Below are 15,372 nucleotides of genomic sequence, written 5' to 3' on the forward strand. Positions count from 1 at the left end.
TGGTACCACTGTATAGCCTGTGGCACACCTTGGAGCTTAAACAGTCTCACCGTGGTAATCTCTAGGCATAGCCCTGCAGGTAGGAGTGGGAGCACTGTAAAATAAAGCCCCCGTCCATCCCACAGAACTAGTCCAAGAGGCTACTGCAGTCAATGGTATCAAAAGCCACAGACATAGCAGAAACACATTCCTCAGTCCTCTCTAAACAGGTAATCTAGCAGGGGTGACCAAGACTGAATTGGTCCCCAAACCAGACCAGAATCCAGATTGAAATGGATCCAGATAGGCCATATCTTCCAGGATGTTTGGTAACTGCTCTGCCATCCCTCTGCCCCCAACCTCCTTAAGGAGGAAATATTTGTGACCAAGTTTTGTGCGTGTAGTTTTGTTTTTTTACTTATTTCTTACCATATTTCTATCCCACTTTTCCTCCAAGGACTTCAGGCATTTGAACCAGGGTGGATAAAAATCAATATTTTAAAATAAAACAAACCCCAATTTTAATCAGATTTTTAAAATTTAAATTGTATTTTTAAAATAAAATGCTTTTGGAGGAAAAATCTTTCTAAAGATAGTTTTCTATTTAAGTTACATTATAGTCCAATGGCTATTCACCAGGAAATAAAGATTTGTTTTAAGTTTTTCATGTGTGCTAAAACTGTCTATGTTCCCCCCCCCCCATTGTTTAACCGCCTCAGTTAACAAATATGGGTACACACGCTGTTATGTTACTGTTTTAGTTAAATAAATTGTTTCTATTGTTATTAATGACATGGTTATTTTTCTCCTTCCAATGAAGTACAGCAGAAATTCCATAATTTCATAATTCTCTTGTCTATGTATTTCTAACCGTATAACCAAATCAGTAATTTGTGATATAACTGTAAATACTATTCTGAAAATTTATTATTTAAAAAAAGAAACCTTCATCTGGTTGGAAATATTAAGATTATACCAGCAAGAATGAGTCTTTCTGTAAAAAGAATGATTTAAATCAAGTCTTACTGGCCAGTGATTTAAATCGTGATTTAAATCAAATCCACCCTGATCCCCCACGTCCCAGTCCAACTCTATAGCCACAGGCGTGGGCTTTTTCTCGTAGATGCGACTTGAGATTTCTCTCCTCGGGCACCAAAATAATTTGGGCCTGTCTCCATATAGCAGCCATTATCACCTACACATACATTCTCCAGTGAAGGGGTTTCTGTTTGGTTTCCTGTGCAATTTCCTCACTGTGTGATATTGCTTAGCACAGAAGTAAGTGCCTGTGTCTCCCAGCTGCGCTTTCTTCAAGGTCAGAGGCAATGAATTCTTTTTTACTTCAGGGCTCTGGAAGCGACCTTCAAATTCTTTCTCAATTTGTGATCCTCCTTCTGTAGATAGAACAATGAGCAGGAGCTGTGAGTTCTTCTCCCTTTCTTGCTTGTACCAGGACATGTAGCTATGACTAGTCTTCAGTTGAGAACATTCGAGGGTGGCCGATGTGTTTTCCCTGACAACCATGTCTGGAGACTGCTTAACAGCACAGCCTGTAAAAATAATTTTATTATTATGATTTATTAAATGTGTATACTGCCTCTCATCCGAAGATCCCAGAGCGGTTTTCAACAGAAAAATAATAAAATACAAATGAGAATCAGTTCAGGTGTCTTACAATTAAGTAATGATGTTGTTACTATTATTTATTAAATTTCTACACTGCCTTTCATCCAGAGATCACAGGGCGGTTTACAATACAAAAAACACAAAGATACATAACATAATAACAAACAATAACAATACCCCCAAAAAAACACAGTTTAAAAGGCCATAAATTGTTTTAAGTAGCCAGAGGTGGGGGAGAAGAGTGTTTTTGCCTGGCATCTAAAGATGTGCAGCGAAGGCACCAGGCAACTTCAAGAACAATATTTCTAAAAGATTTGTACATTGTAAACCTTAGAACTTAAGTGATGTTGTCGTTTTTCTGTGACAACTCTAGCATATTCAGAAGAATAAAATAAAACATCCAAAACCCTTTTGGAAATAACCAGGAGAGGAATTGCAGCTTCAGGTTATCTAGATCTCTAAGTCAAACATCTGCCAGCTTACTCAGGTCTTGTACAAATTACTGGTTTTTGTGATTCACAACTGGGTCTTGTCACAGTCAAAAGAGGGTCACGTCAATGGTACCAGCACAGGTTTTCTTTGAAGGCTTTCACGAGACTCTCACTCTTTTTTTCAGGGACCTAATTGACCCAAGTCAATTAAGACTAGCATATATGAATATGTCAGGTAATATTTGACAGTGCCACTTTTAGCTGTTAAAAACTATTGATATGAACAAAAAATAAAAGTGGGCCTGATATTTCAGGTTGGGGTTCAAAATCCCACATCAGTAAAGTTTGGCGACCCCTGGTTTAAGCAATTGTGGTAATAATAAGCCACTTCTCCGGATGAGAAGAGTAAAGTGAGCGGGAAATGGAAGCTTTATTGGAGCAAAGGAGCCTTTCGGCAGACATTTGCCCAACCGAGCCAACCCCAGATGCAGCAACATGGCCGACGATCTTCAAGTAGCTAATGCAATAAAGCTCAGTCAGATGGGAGAGGTGTTGTGGGGCAAAGGAGAGCGGATGAGAGAGAAACCACTCAAGCAGGGCGGCTGGAACCAGAGTCAGCTGGGGAGGGAACTGTTTCGGGGAGACAAGGATGGACATTAAACGGCAGTCTGGTTTTGCTGAAAGAAAATCTGTGGACCTGTCTCAAATAAAGAAATGTAATAAGAGCCAGTGGCCCATCGAGTTCAGAATCTTGTTCTCACAACAATGAATCAAGTGTCTGTGAGAAACCCACAAGCAGGATATGAGCACAACAGCATCATCCATCCATCCACCCTCACTCTCTCACACACACACCCCAATAAGGCTCCACAGTTCCAACTGGTGATTTCCCCCTGGAAGAAGCTCTCCCATTGACATAGCTGTCAACCGTCCCTTATTTGGTAGGAATCTCCCTTATCCCAGCACCGTGTCCTGCTGCTGTCCCTTATTGATGATATCCCTTAAATTTCCCGTGTTTCATAGGAAGCAGCTCCTCTCCCTTCCTCCCTGCCGGCCAGGGAGGAGGGAGGCTCCAACTGTGTTGCTTGGCTGCGTTGCTCACCCAATAAGGAGTCTAAGAACAACTGGGGGGTGGAGCTTGCATGCCTTGTGCCGATCAAATCGGCCACATTGCCTGGGGCCCCGTCTTTGCTCAGCGCTTCCCAGTGGAGAGGTGACGGTGGTTTCCGTTGCTGCATCCCCTTTGCTGGGTTGCTGCGCTGTGGGAACCACCGCTTGAGGCTTCGTTTGGCTGCTGGCTGGGCTTTCTGCCTTTGGCTCGGAGGGGCTCAGAAGTTGAACATACCTGTGCCCTGAAAATCCCTTATTTTGGCTGCTGGTCCCTTATTTTCAAATCTGTAAGTTGACAGCTATGCCCATTGAGAAGGAATTCTGAGTCCACTTTGAGAGCCCTGGAGCCAATTGGTATTCTTTGCCTCTGGCCTTGAAGAAAGCCAAGTTGACACAGTGAGGTGACTGTATAGAAAACCAAACACAAATCCCTTAAGCAGGGAATATACCGGGAATGTAGACTGTCATGGCTATGATGCAGGAAAAGGCCCCAAATATTTTTGGTGCCAGAGGAGAATAACCCATAGCTGCTCCCACCTCACCAGGGGTGGTGAGAGAAACCCACTCCATGGAAACCTTGATTGATGTTTCGTCCGGTTCAGCAGATTACCAGCGAAAGCAGCAATACAAACTGACAAACGCTCGGACCTGTGCTTTCTAGGCAAAGTGTGGGGTTGCGCTTGTTCACCTGAAGGAAATGCCTTTGCCACTGAATGAACACAAACCTGCCAGGCTGTACTCGGTTAAACCTTTCCCTCCCTCCAGTGGGAGCCTCCACTGGCTCCCCATCCTGTCTGTGAAAAGAAAAGTCTCTTCCATTCACAGAAAAGGTCCTCTGGGTCCAGTACTTTTTAAATTATCTAGCACCAAGAATGCTGTACGTGACTCTTAAACGGTTCCTGCCCCCCCCCCACCTTTCTTAATGGGACTTAGAGAACCTCCCAGTGAATTCTGCCCCATGCTAATAACTGGGAAGTTGGTGGGTTTTTCTCCTTATGTACCAAAGTGTTTTGGGTCTGTCCGTGGGTGTGGGGGGGGCACTTGCCTTCCTCCCAAATTAACTAACTAACTAAATAAAAATACCTAACAAAAAGTAGAAATTGGAGCATTTGGGATCAAAAGAAAGTAATTTAAAACAACTGTTGTTGAGAAGTTTCATTCCGAATCTGCTAGACAGAGCCAAACATAGGGTGATGACAGGTGGGTGGTCCTCACCCCCCAACATAAACCCCAGCTACACCCATGAGTTTGTCCCTGTGTAACAGCCATTATCACATTCATGTATATTCCCTGATGAAGGGGTTTGTGCCTGGTTTCCTGTGCAGTTGGTGTTGGAATTCTGCCTGGGTCAGAGGAATGTGCCACAAGCGTAGGCACCGGCAGATATTCCTGTCGACCTCCCCGCGTCTCCCAACCTCTGCTGATAAGCAGGCGAGGTCCGGCGATTCTTCTCAGATGTATGAGAGGAACACACCGTTCTTCCTCTCTCCCCTTTGGTGTCCCCAGGGAGGGGAAAGAAGCAGACAGAAAACTATTTACATCATTTATTTCTGCCTCTTACATCAGTACAGAGAATCATGTCTGCACTCAACCACAGCAAGAAGAAACTCCTCCCAAGTACATCCAGTACGGGTCATATGACACACACACACTGAGCTAACATCCGGTGCTCAGTACAGAATGGACTGCCCCTTTGTTCCCATGGCAACAGTCACAAACATCCTGTCTGGCTTTCCAGCCACAAGCAGCTGGCTGAGCTGCTAGAGCCTTTGCTTGCTGCAGCATTGGTGCTTTATGGTAACATACTCCCCCTAAAGTATCAATGTGTGCTGCGAGCAAAGCGTCATCCAGAGAAGAAAACAAACAGTTGTTATATTTATAACATTCCCCTGTTGTTTCAGTTCCACCCTTGGAACTACCCGCCACTGGTTTAACCAATGTACCTCTCTGGTTGTGTGACTTCGCATTACCTCGGTTAACAACTCTCTGTTGTGCCTTTGTCTCTGACTCAGACACAGCTTCAATCTGTCCTTGGTCGTTTACAATAGCAACATATGCAAGGTTAGCAAACTCCTTTGAATACCTCTTGGGTGGTACACCCTTCGTTGCTCTCTCAGACCTACGTAAGAGGTTCTGATCCTCTGTGCTCACTGGTTCAACCTTTGGACTCTCTGGAGAACCAGTACTAAGCTTAATCAATGGTTCATCCTCCTCTTCTGAGGGTCTAGTCATTATGTGAGATTTCCTCTCAATGACTGTGACAACTGAGCTGTCTGAGCTATCGCTGTCATCATCAGTACTACTGAACTCAATAAGATCAAACTCATCATCATCATCTGAATCGTTTCCTGTGGGAAATGTCTGTACTACCCGCTCTTGCTTTGGAGCACTCTCTAGGAACTTTGTGAGAATCACCTGACCAGATTCAGACAAAATTACTCTGTAGAGACCCTTTTCATATCCCACAAAAATGCCTCTGGCATTCTTTACTCCACCTGGAGCTTCTGTTCTCACATGAGACCCGAAAACCTTGAAATAGGCAACAGAAGGTTTTCTATTGAACAGCTTCTCAAAAGGAGAACATCCCAACTCTGTTGAGACTTTTCTCAGCCACACATGAAGATAGGACGCTAGCGATTCGGCCCAATATTCATGTGGCAAATGTGAACTCAGCAATTGCGCATTCATCCCCTTTTGCAATTCTTTGTTCACTCTCACACAGACCCCCCTGTTCCACGCTTCTTGCGAAACTGCCACTTTGTGGTCTATCCCTTTTCCATCCAGGAACTTCTGAAACTTCTGTAACAGAAAAACTTGTTTGTCATCTGTGAAAAGACAATCAATGTTAGCATCATGCATACTTTTAACCTTGTCACAAAACTCCTGAAACTTTTCTAAAGTTTCTTGTGGTTTCTCCATCATATAAACCCAAGAATAATTAGTGAAACAATCCACACACACAAGGTAAAATCGTGCACCGCCTCTAGATGGTTCTAGAGGACCAATCACATCAGCATACACCCGCTGAAATGCTCTGTCGACCTTCTTGGTCTTGGTCACCTTCCTGGTGCTCACACTGGTCTTGGTCACCCCTGCAAGAGAGATTTCGTTAGAAACAGAAGAATTACATTTCATGTAATCACTTTGATCAAAAGTCAGCAAATACAGTCCATCTTTCTCTTTGGCAGTAAGAAACAGTTCTCCATCTTTGTAGATCTTGCAGCTTTTAGCATCATAGGACAGTTTCAGCCCTTTCTTTGCAATCTGCGACACGCTCAGCAGATTAAATCTCAGTTCTGGAATCAGGTAAACATCACTTATAGTCAAGTTCAGACTCTCAAGATACACAGTCCCAATTCCAGTTGCTTCCAACTCTTGACCGTTGGCCTGTTTCACAGTGAAGCTTTGCTTCTTCAACGTCGAAAATAGTCCTCTGTGCGGGCACATGTGAACCGTGGCGCCCGTGTCAATTATGAACGAGTTCCCAACATCTGGCGTGGTTCCTTTCGCCATCATAGCCTTTGCAGGTTTCACCTGGCACTTGGTACGGCTTTTGCCTGACGCCTGAGGCTTCGTAGAGCTGCTCTTTGCTCCTCTTGACTGGCGCGGCTTCTTACAGTTTCGCTGTAGATGCCCAGTCTGTCCACAATTGTAGCATCGGACAGCACTCAATGCTACACCATGCTCTCCAGTAGCATCAGCAGTGGGGGAATTAGAACTCTGTTCTTCCCTCCCCCTGTCTTTTTCTTCCAGTGCAGCAAGTCTGTCGTGTTCATTCAGAACCACAGCACAAACTCTCTCCGCGGTCAGCTGCGCGGCCGGTAGGGAACCAAGCTGACTGGCAACAACCTTGTAGGTGCGGCTAAGGCTGTTTATCATCATGAAGCAAAACACTTCCTCCTGAAGACGGAAATTGCGTTCCACCATCTGTTGACGCAGAAACTTCATTTCTGTCAGGTGCGCTTGAACATCTCCATCAGGCGCAAGTCTCAGATTGGTCAATTTCTCAAAATACAGCAACGCTGAAGAACCAGCATCTCTCTGATGCGTTGTACGCAGCGTGTCCCATACCTCTTTCGCATTTTCTAAATGCTGAACATGCACCAACTGATCATCTGAGACACACAGAATTATAGCAGTCCTGGCCCTTACGTTCTGTGACTCCCAACCTCTGGTTGGTGCTGCAGGGATGGGGTTTTCAATTACATCAAAAAGCCTCTGATTCTGCAGCAGGGCCTTCATCTTCACAGACCAAGATGAATAATTGTCATTGGTTAAGGAAGGTGGGCAAGGCAAACCTCCTTTCTTGGCATCCATCTTGAAGCCAAGCCTCTTCAGCTTTCCAGCCCACACTCTCAAACAAACTGTAAAATCCAACAGTTGTTTTTTCCTTTCTCACGCAGCAAACTGCAAATTGTTTACGCTCTTTGCACCTGGCAGCTAAACTCAGGCTGCTATTGAAAAGTCCCTTCCAAGAGCTCGTAAACCTTGTAGCCGAAACATTCTCTGATTTTGTTTCGCTTTCCCAGGCTCACAGTCCAGCCCCTTTGCCAGTAACTTTCCGTTACCTAGCAACAATGCATTTCAATAAGACATCTTATCTACCACAAAAATTTGTGGAATGCAGGCTGAGCTTCCAAGCTGCAGGCCTCTTCTCCCGGAGCTGTATTTTTCCAAAACGCAGCTCCCCGTGAACCAGTGAATTAATCAGACTGCGTTCACACTTTTAGCCCGAAATGCAGCATACCTTGAACTTTGTTGCTCTGGAAAACACCTCTTCTTTCCATCAGCTGTCTGTGGAGCCTCTGGCATTTCTCAGACGCTTTTCTTCCTCCTTGGAGCAGAGGAGGACAATCCACCAGCCTCTCATGCAGATGTCTGATGAATCGCAACCATCCGAAGGCTGCCACTGTTGGAATTCTGCCTGGGTCAGAGGAATGTGCCACAAGCGTAGGCACCGGCAGATATTCCTGTCGACCTCCCCGCGTCTCCCAACCTCTGCTGATAAGCAGGCGAGGTCCGGCGATTCTTCTCAGATGTATGAGAGGAACACACCGTTCTTCCTCTCTCCCCTTTGGTGTCCCCAGGGAGGGGAAAGAAGCAGACAGAAAACTATTTACATCATTTATTTCTGCCTCTTACATCAGTACAGAGAATCATGTCTGCACTCAACCACAGCAAGAAGAAACTCCTCCCAAGTACATCCAGTACGGGTCATATGACACACACACACTGAGCTAACATCCGGTGCTCAGTACAGAATGGACTGCCCCTTTGTTCCCATGGCAACAGTCACAAACATCCTGTCTGGCTTTCCAGCCACAAGCAGCTGGCTGAGCTGCTAGAGCCTTTGCTTGCTGCAGCATTGGTGCTTTATGGTAACAGTTGGCTCACTGTGTTATCTTGCTTGGCGCAGAAGAAGGTGCCTGCGTCGCTCGGCTTTGCCTCTTTCAAGGTCAGATTGAAGACATACCCATTCATTCCACGGCTCTCGAAGCGGCCTTCAAATTCTTTCTGAATGATATCGCTTCCTCCAAAACCTTCCACCGAAAAAGCCACCAGCTGGAGCTGCGGATCCTTCTTCCCTTCTTGCTTATACCAGTACATGTAGCTAAAAGTGGTTTTCTCTTGGAAACAACTCAGCAGAACCTCCTCGTTTCCCCTGACAATCGTATCAGAAGTCTGCTGCACAGCACTACCTATAAGAGTGAAAACAAAATGAAGATACAAGAAAAAGAGATGAGAATTGAATCGGATGGCTTGCGATTGGAGGGAGATGTTCACAACTTCAAAAACAGTGTTTTTACACCTCCTTGACCCCAGACAATAATAAAAAGCAGCATACATGAACACATAATATTTTGACAGTACTATTTTCAGCTCTGGTAAAAACTATTGACAGACACCAAAAATAAAAGTGGGTCCTATCTTCCCAATTGGCGTTAAAAATAAATCCCAGTTCAGAAGCACTGGAAGGCTACCAATGTTATGAAGGCAGTCATAATATATCACTTACCTGATGAGAACAGCAGTGTGAGGAGAAAATGGGAGCTTACTGGAGTAAAGGAGCATTTCAGCAGACATTTGCCCCACCGAGCCAATTCCAGGCGCAGCAACATCCTTGATGCTCTTCACGTAGCGACTGCAATAAAACCCAGATGGGAGAACAGGAGGTGTTGTGGGCAAGGGAGTGGAAATGAGAGAGAAACCACTAGAAGCAGAGTCAGCTGGGGAGGGTGCTGTTCAGAGGAGATGACAAGATGCATTCAATGGCAACCTTTAGTTTTGCTAAAAGAAATCCCGTGGACAAATCTCAATAGAGTGGTACCTCAGGTTAAGAACGTAATTCGTTCTGGAGGTCCGTTCTTAACCTGAAACTGTTCTTAACCTGAGGTACCACTTTAGCTAATGGGGCCTCCTGCTGCCGCGCGATTTCTGTTCTCATCCTGAAGCAAAGTTCTTAACCCGAGGTTCTACTTCTGGGTTAGCAGAGTCTGTAACCTGAAGCGTCTGTAACCTGAAGCGTCTGTAACCTGAAGCGTCTGTAACCCAAGGTACCACTGTACACGAAACATAAGAAAAGCCTGCTAGTATAGGTATCTTGTTCTCACAGTGATGAACCTGTGGGAAGCCAACCCCCCCCCCCCCCAATAAGCAGGACATGAGTGCCACAACACCATAAGGAAAACAAGACAGATGATTGGGGTGGACCATTAATTGGCAACAGATTGTCTATTGTTTTGCCATGTTGTCATTATTATTTCACCACCACAGAGAGGTGCACTTTGGATTGGGCCCAGGCATCAGTAAATCTGGGGTTACTGTGAGTGTAACAGCAACCCTGTGAATAAGTCTGTCCTTTGTTTCTTCGGCATTTGCCTCTCACTGTGTAATCTTCCTTGGTACAGAACTGGGAGCCCCTGTCTCTCGGCTAAGTCAGGGACAACTCAAAATTTTCATTTCTGGGCTCCTGAAGCAGCCTTAAACTTCCTTCTCAGTGGTAGACTCTCCTGCTGGGGGGGAAAACAACCAGATTAATCTGGGCGTCCATTTCCCTTTCTTGCTTTTACCAGTCCATCTAAAGATAATTGGTTTTGTCCTTTTCCTGACCACCATGAAGCGCGAAACTTGGAACAGAGCCTTATTGGGACTTTTGAACACCTCTGAGGAGACATTTTCTTGACTAAGCCAACAGAAGACACAGTAGCATCTTTGATGTCAACCGGGAAATTAGCACAATGAAACATAGGTGGGCAAGAGAAAATGAAGGACCACCACATACAACAAGAATACTGGAATAGGTGAGCCTTTTGGCCTTGTCTAACAAGCAGTTCTTTGGCCACCTCATGAGAAGAGAAGACTCCCTGGAAAAGACCCTGATGTTGGGAAAGATGGAGGGCACAAGGAGAAGGGGACGACAGAGGACGAGATGGTTGGACAGTGTTCTCGAAGCTACCAGCATGAGTTTGACCAAACTGCGGGAGGCAGTGGAAGACAGGAGCGCCTGGCGTGCTCTGGTCCATGGAGTCACGAAGAGTCGGACATGACTAAATGACCAAACAACAACAACAAGCAGTTCTTAGGTTCTTAGCCTCAGCAGAGCAAAAAATAGGACACAATATGGCCTAGGGCCATAGTTTTAAAGGGAGGCTATGACACAGAAGAGAGGCTATGCCCCGCTGTCAAACATAATGAACAATCCTCTGTTTCGAGTGGCAAGGAGACTTCTTTTGATGGCTGTGCTTCACAACATGTACGGCGGTACCTCGGGTTACATATGCTTCAGGTTACAGACGCTTCAGGTTACAGACTCCGCTAACCCAGAAATAGTACCTCGGGTTAAGAACTTTGCTTCAGGATGAGAACAGAAATCGTGCTCCGGCGGCGTGGCAGCAGCAGGAGGCCCCATTAGCTAAAGTGGTGCTTCAGGTTAAGAACAGTTTCAGGTTAAGAACAGACCTCCAGAACAAATTAAGTTCTTAACCCGAGGTACCACTGTATTTTTGTATTTTATAGTGTGGTAGTTGCACATGTAGGACGCGGGTGGTGCTGTGGGTTAAACCACAGAGCCTAGGACTTGCCGATCAGAAGGTCGGCGGTTCAAATCCCCGTGACGGGGTGAGCTCCCATTGCTGGGTCCCAGCTCCTGCCAACCTAGCAGTTCAAAAGCACATCAAAGTGCAAGTAGATAAATAGGTACCGCTCCGGCGGGAAGGTAAACGGCGTTTCCGCGCGCTGCTCTGGTTCACCAGAAGCGGCTTAGTCTTGCTGGCCACATGACCCGGAAGCTGTACGCCGGCTCCCTCGGCCAATAAAGCGAGATGAGCACTGCAACGCCAGAGTTGGTCACGACTGGACCTAATGGTCAGGGGTCCCTTTACCTAGTTGCACATGTGTTGCATGCTGAACAGATCCAAGCCTTGGAATCTCCTGTTAATTGTTCTCATGGAGGCAAGCTGGGGAAAACCTCAAAAGTTCAGGCAGCTACGGCCCAGCAGGTAGACCAGGCCTGGGCTAAACAACCAACCTTGTGTTCAAAGTGAGCACATGCCATATATTTGTACACCACTGACCCCTACTGGAAAGGATCGGGGAGGAGAGCATTGGTATCAGACAAATGAACACATGCCATAGCTATATTATTGCAGATGTAAGTTCATGGGGAAAGGACTATGGGAAGGGATCAGTGCCGGATTTATGTATAAACTAAACAAGCTATATAGGACCCCACTCTCTTGGGGGCCCTAAAAAAAATTAAAGGAAAAAACACCTGGATGTACATTTCCAAAATAGAAGGTAAAAAACAAATAAAATAAAACCTACATACAGCAACAGTGTTTTGTGTTGTGTAGGCTCCTATGATGTAAGTAATAGATACCTATTAGGTCCATAAATTACCATATAGCATATATACAACACAAAAAACAGTGACAATTTGTTGTTGACAAAGGACAGCTGGACATATAAAGGGCCCCATTACCTTCAGTAGCTTAGGGCTAAATCCTGCCCTGGGAAGGGTTGTAACCACCCTCACATTGTAAATTTGAAAAACAAAACAAAGCTACAAAAAGAATGTAACTGGGATCAGGGAAATGATGAGATATAAAAAGGCAGGGGTGCAATGAAAAGGAGATAAAAAGATGAGGAAATAAGAGAAGAAAACAAGTCTATGGCCTTCTGTCAGGCGGCACAAGCAACTTCAGGAATCTGTGTTGCTGTTCATTGTAAAGATGGCGCTGTAGATATTGCCTGCAAGTTTTGCTCTGAGGGACACAAAAATGTTTTCTCTCACAAGGGCCATTGAAGTGAATGGGAACTGTGCGAGAGCACAGACTGAGGGGAGTAGATAGACTCTTCCTCATGCCTTGCAGAGCCAAAAGTGTGGACCATTATCAGGTGATGTGTCTGCCTCGGTAAGATATCTCCATCCATAAATGTACAAGCTCTTGCACAGCCCCTGTTCATTTAAACAGGCCCTGTGCAGGAGAACTTCCTGGTAGATGGTGTCCCATGTTACATTACGAAAAGCCTTCCCCCTTGTATTTTTGTCCTTGGCCTGCAAGATATATTCAGGCGGTCCTGTTTCCTGGGAAGAGAATTATGTTTGTCTTCCTCAGCTGGTGTCTCACTGTGTGATCTTGCTTGGCACAGAAGTAGGTGCCTGTGTCTTCTGGCTGGGCTCCCTCACAGATCAGAGACAGCCGCTTATTCTGTGTTCCAGGGCTCTTGAACCGGTCTTTAAATTCCTTCTCAACATCAGAAGTCCCTGTTGAATAAATCACCAGCTGAAGCTGTGCATGCGTCTTCCGCTCTTGCTTGTACCAGTACATGCTAACGTAATTGGAATTTTTTTGGGAACAGTCTAGGGTTACATTGTCCCCATTCTTGACGACCATGTCTTGAGACTGATCAAGAGCAGAACCTATAAGGAGAAAAATGCAAAATAAAAGAGTTGAAAGATTTAATTGTGAATCAGAAGTATAAAGGGAGAATTGTGTGACATAAGGGTCCCCCAAATACATGGATCCATTTGTGCCCTGCAAATTTTTGTGCCTAAGTTGTGCTTTTGTTATCACAACATTGTGGAAAGTACAAAAAAAGTGATATGAGTGACTATTCAGAAGAGGCTGGAATTGAGAACTTCTATTAACTCCTTTCCCACTTTGATGCTTTTGATATTTATAAGGCAAATATCTGCAACCATCTCAGATAGATAGATAGATAGATAGATAGATAGATAGATAGATAGATGATAGATAGATGATAGATAGATGATAGATAGATGATAGATGATAGATGATAGATGATAGATAGATAGATAGATAGATAGATAGATAGATGATAGATAGATAGATGATAGATAGATAGATAGATAGATAGATAGATAGATAGATAGATAGATTAAAACATTTATATTCTCTGTGGATTAGGACTGAATGATACCAACACCACTTTCTTGTTTGAAAAAGAGAAGGAGAAGGAGACAGGAAGAGAAGAACAGACAGAGACAAAGAAAAAGAGAGCAGAGAGGTCAGAGAAGGATGGTCAAGGGCTGGAAACATACAACAGTTTTCTCAAAGAATTGACATTGGCAGCATTCCGCATGGCATGTGTGTTTATCCTGCCTTGCCACTACTCTTCACCCATTTCAGATCAGTACAGCAACTCTCTTTAAAGCTATTGTATTTCTTCAGTCATTCCAGTAAGTGGAAAATTAAAACTGAGCTCGGTGTTTCCAGTGGGCGTTATAAACGAGACCCGATCTGCAAAAGTCTGGCTTTATAACATGGTGACTGGACACTTACCTGATGAGAGCAGTAAAGCGAGAAGGAGATGGAAGCTCATTGGAGACAAGGAGTGTCTCTGCAGACATTGCCTGACTGAGCCAACTGGAGACATAGCAACATCCATGGCACCCATCAGGGACCTAATGCAGCAAAACACAGGTGGGAGAACAGGAAGTCATGTGGCAAAGGAAGAGGAAACCACTTGATGACTGTGAATGCCTGAACGCCTGAACCAGTAGAGTGCCATAGTAACTTTCTGAACAGATCATAGGGTCTGAAAGGCTAGTTTTTTCCCCAGTGCTTCGGCTTCTTGCTCTTCTCCAACCTCCTTACCTTTTCCTCTGAGCGATAGGAGCTCACAGTGGGCAGGACAGCTTTAATTTTACTGATATTATAATGTCTCTATACAAATGTAGGTGCAGCCGCACTTTGAATACTGTGAAGTGTTCTGGTTGGAACACCTCAACAAGGCAGATGGTTGTACAGCTGGAAACGGTTCAGATAAATACCCACCAAAATGATGGATGGGCTGGAGCGTGGGTAGGCAACCTAAGGACCGGGGGCCTGATCCGGCCCAATCGCCTTCTCAATCCGGCCTGCAGACGGTCCGGGAATCAGCCTGTTTTTACATGAGTAGAATGTGTGCTTTTATTTATAGTGCATCTCTGGGTTATTTGTGGGGCATAGGAATTTGTTCATATATTTTTTTTCAAAATATAGTCTGGCCCCCAAGAAGGTCTGAGGGACAGTGGACCGGCCCCCTGCTGAAAAAGTTTGCTGACCCCTGGGCTGGAGCAACTCCCCTTGGAGGAAAGATTACATCGGGGGCCGTTTAGTTTAGATCTGTGGTTCCCAGCCTTTTTGATATGCCAATCCACCAGTTCAAATGTACGTGTTATGGTGACCCATTGTTTTATTGTCACGTGAATTTTGGATGTTTTGCTCTTCAGCCATCAATTATGTGCACTTCAGCTGCAAATTTGCCTATTTTACAACCATAGCGTGAGGCAGCCAAGGAAAAGTGATAAGTTGCCACATATAGGGAGTAGTTTTGAGTGACTATTGGAGCCAGCGTGGTATAGTGGTTAAGAGTGGTAGACTCATAATCTGGTGAACTGGGTTCGCTTCCCCACTCCTCCACATGCAGCTGCTGGGTGACCTTGGGCCAGTCACACTTCTCTGAAGTCTCTCAGCCTCACTAACTTCACAGAGTGTTTGTTGTGGGGGAGGAAGGGAAAGGAGAATGTTAGCCGCTTTGAGACTCCTTCGGGTAGTGATAAAGCGAGATATCAAATCCAAATAAAAAAATAAAAACTTCCCTCTGGTGTGCAGGCACTGCCATTGACACATGCATCAGAGGAGAGCTGTCATAGCCTCCCTGCATGAGCACCTTGTTTGCTGATCCAGATGTATAGCTCAGTTGGTCAGAGCGTGGTGCT

At 45.0% G+C, this 15,372-nt stretch overlaps 1 long non-coding RNA gene across 1 annotated transcript; it reads right to left on the bottom strand.

Annotated features, from left to right (window-relative positions):
• Positions 1–551: 551 nt before the first annotated feature.
• On the bottom strand, positions 552–9,298 carry LOC308466542. The gene is made up of 3 exons (XR_013980874.1): positions 9,163–9,298; positions 8,620–8,845; positions 552–1,529 (listed from the first exon to the last, which is right to left on the bottom strand). It is a non-coding gene; the product is annotated as an uncharacterized lncRNA (long non-coding RNA).
• Between the last annotated feature and the right edge of the window lie 6,074 nt (positions 9,299–15,372).

This window comes from Podarcis pityusensis (assembly GCF_964106645.2).
Source record: "Podarcis pityusensis genome assembly, chromosome: 17".
Classification (NCBI taxonomy): Eukaryota; Metazoa; Chordata; class Lepidosauria; order Squamata; family Lacertidae; genus Podarcis; species Podarcis pityusensis.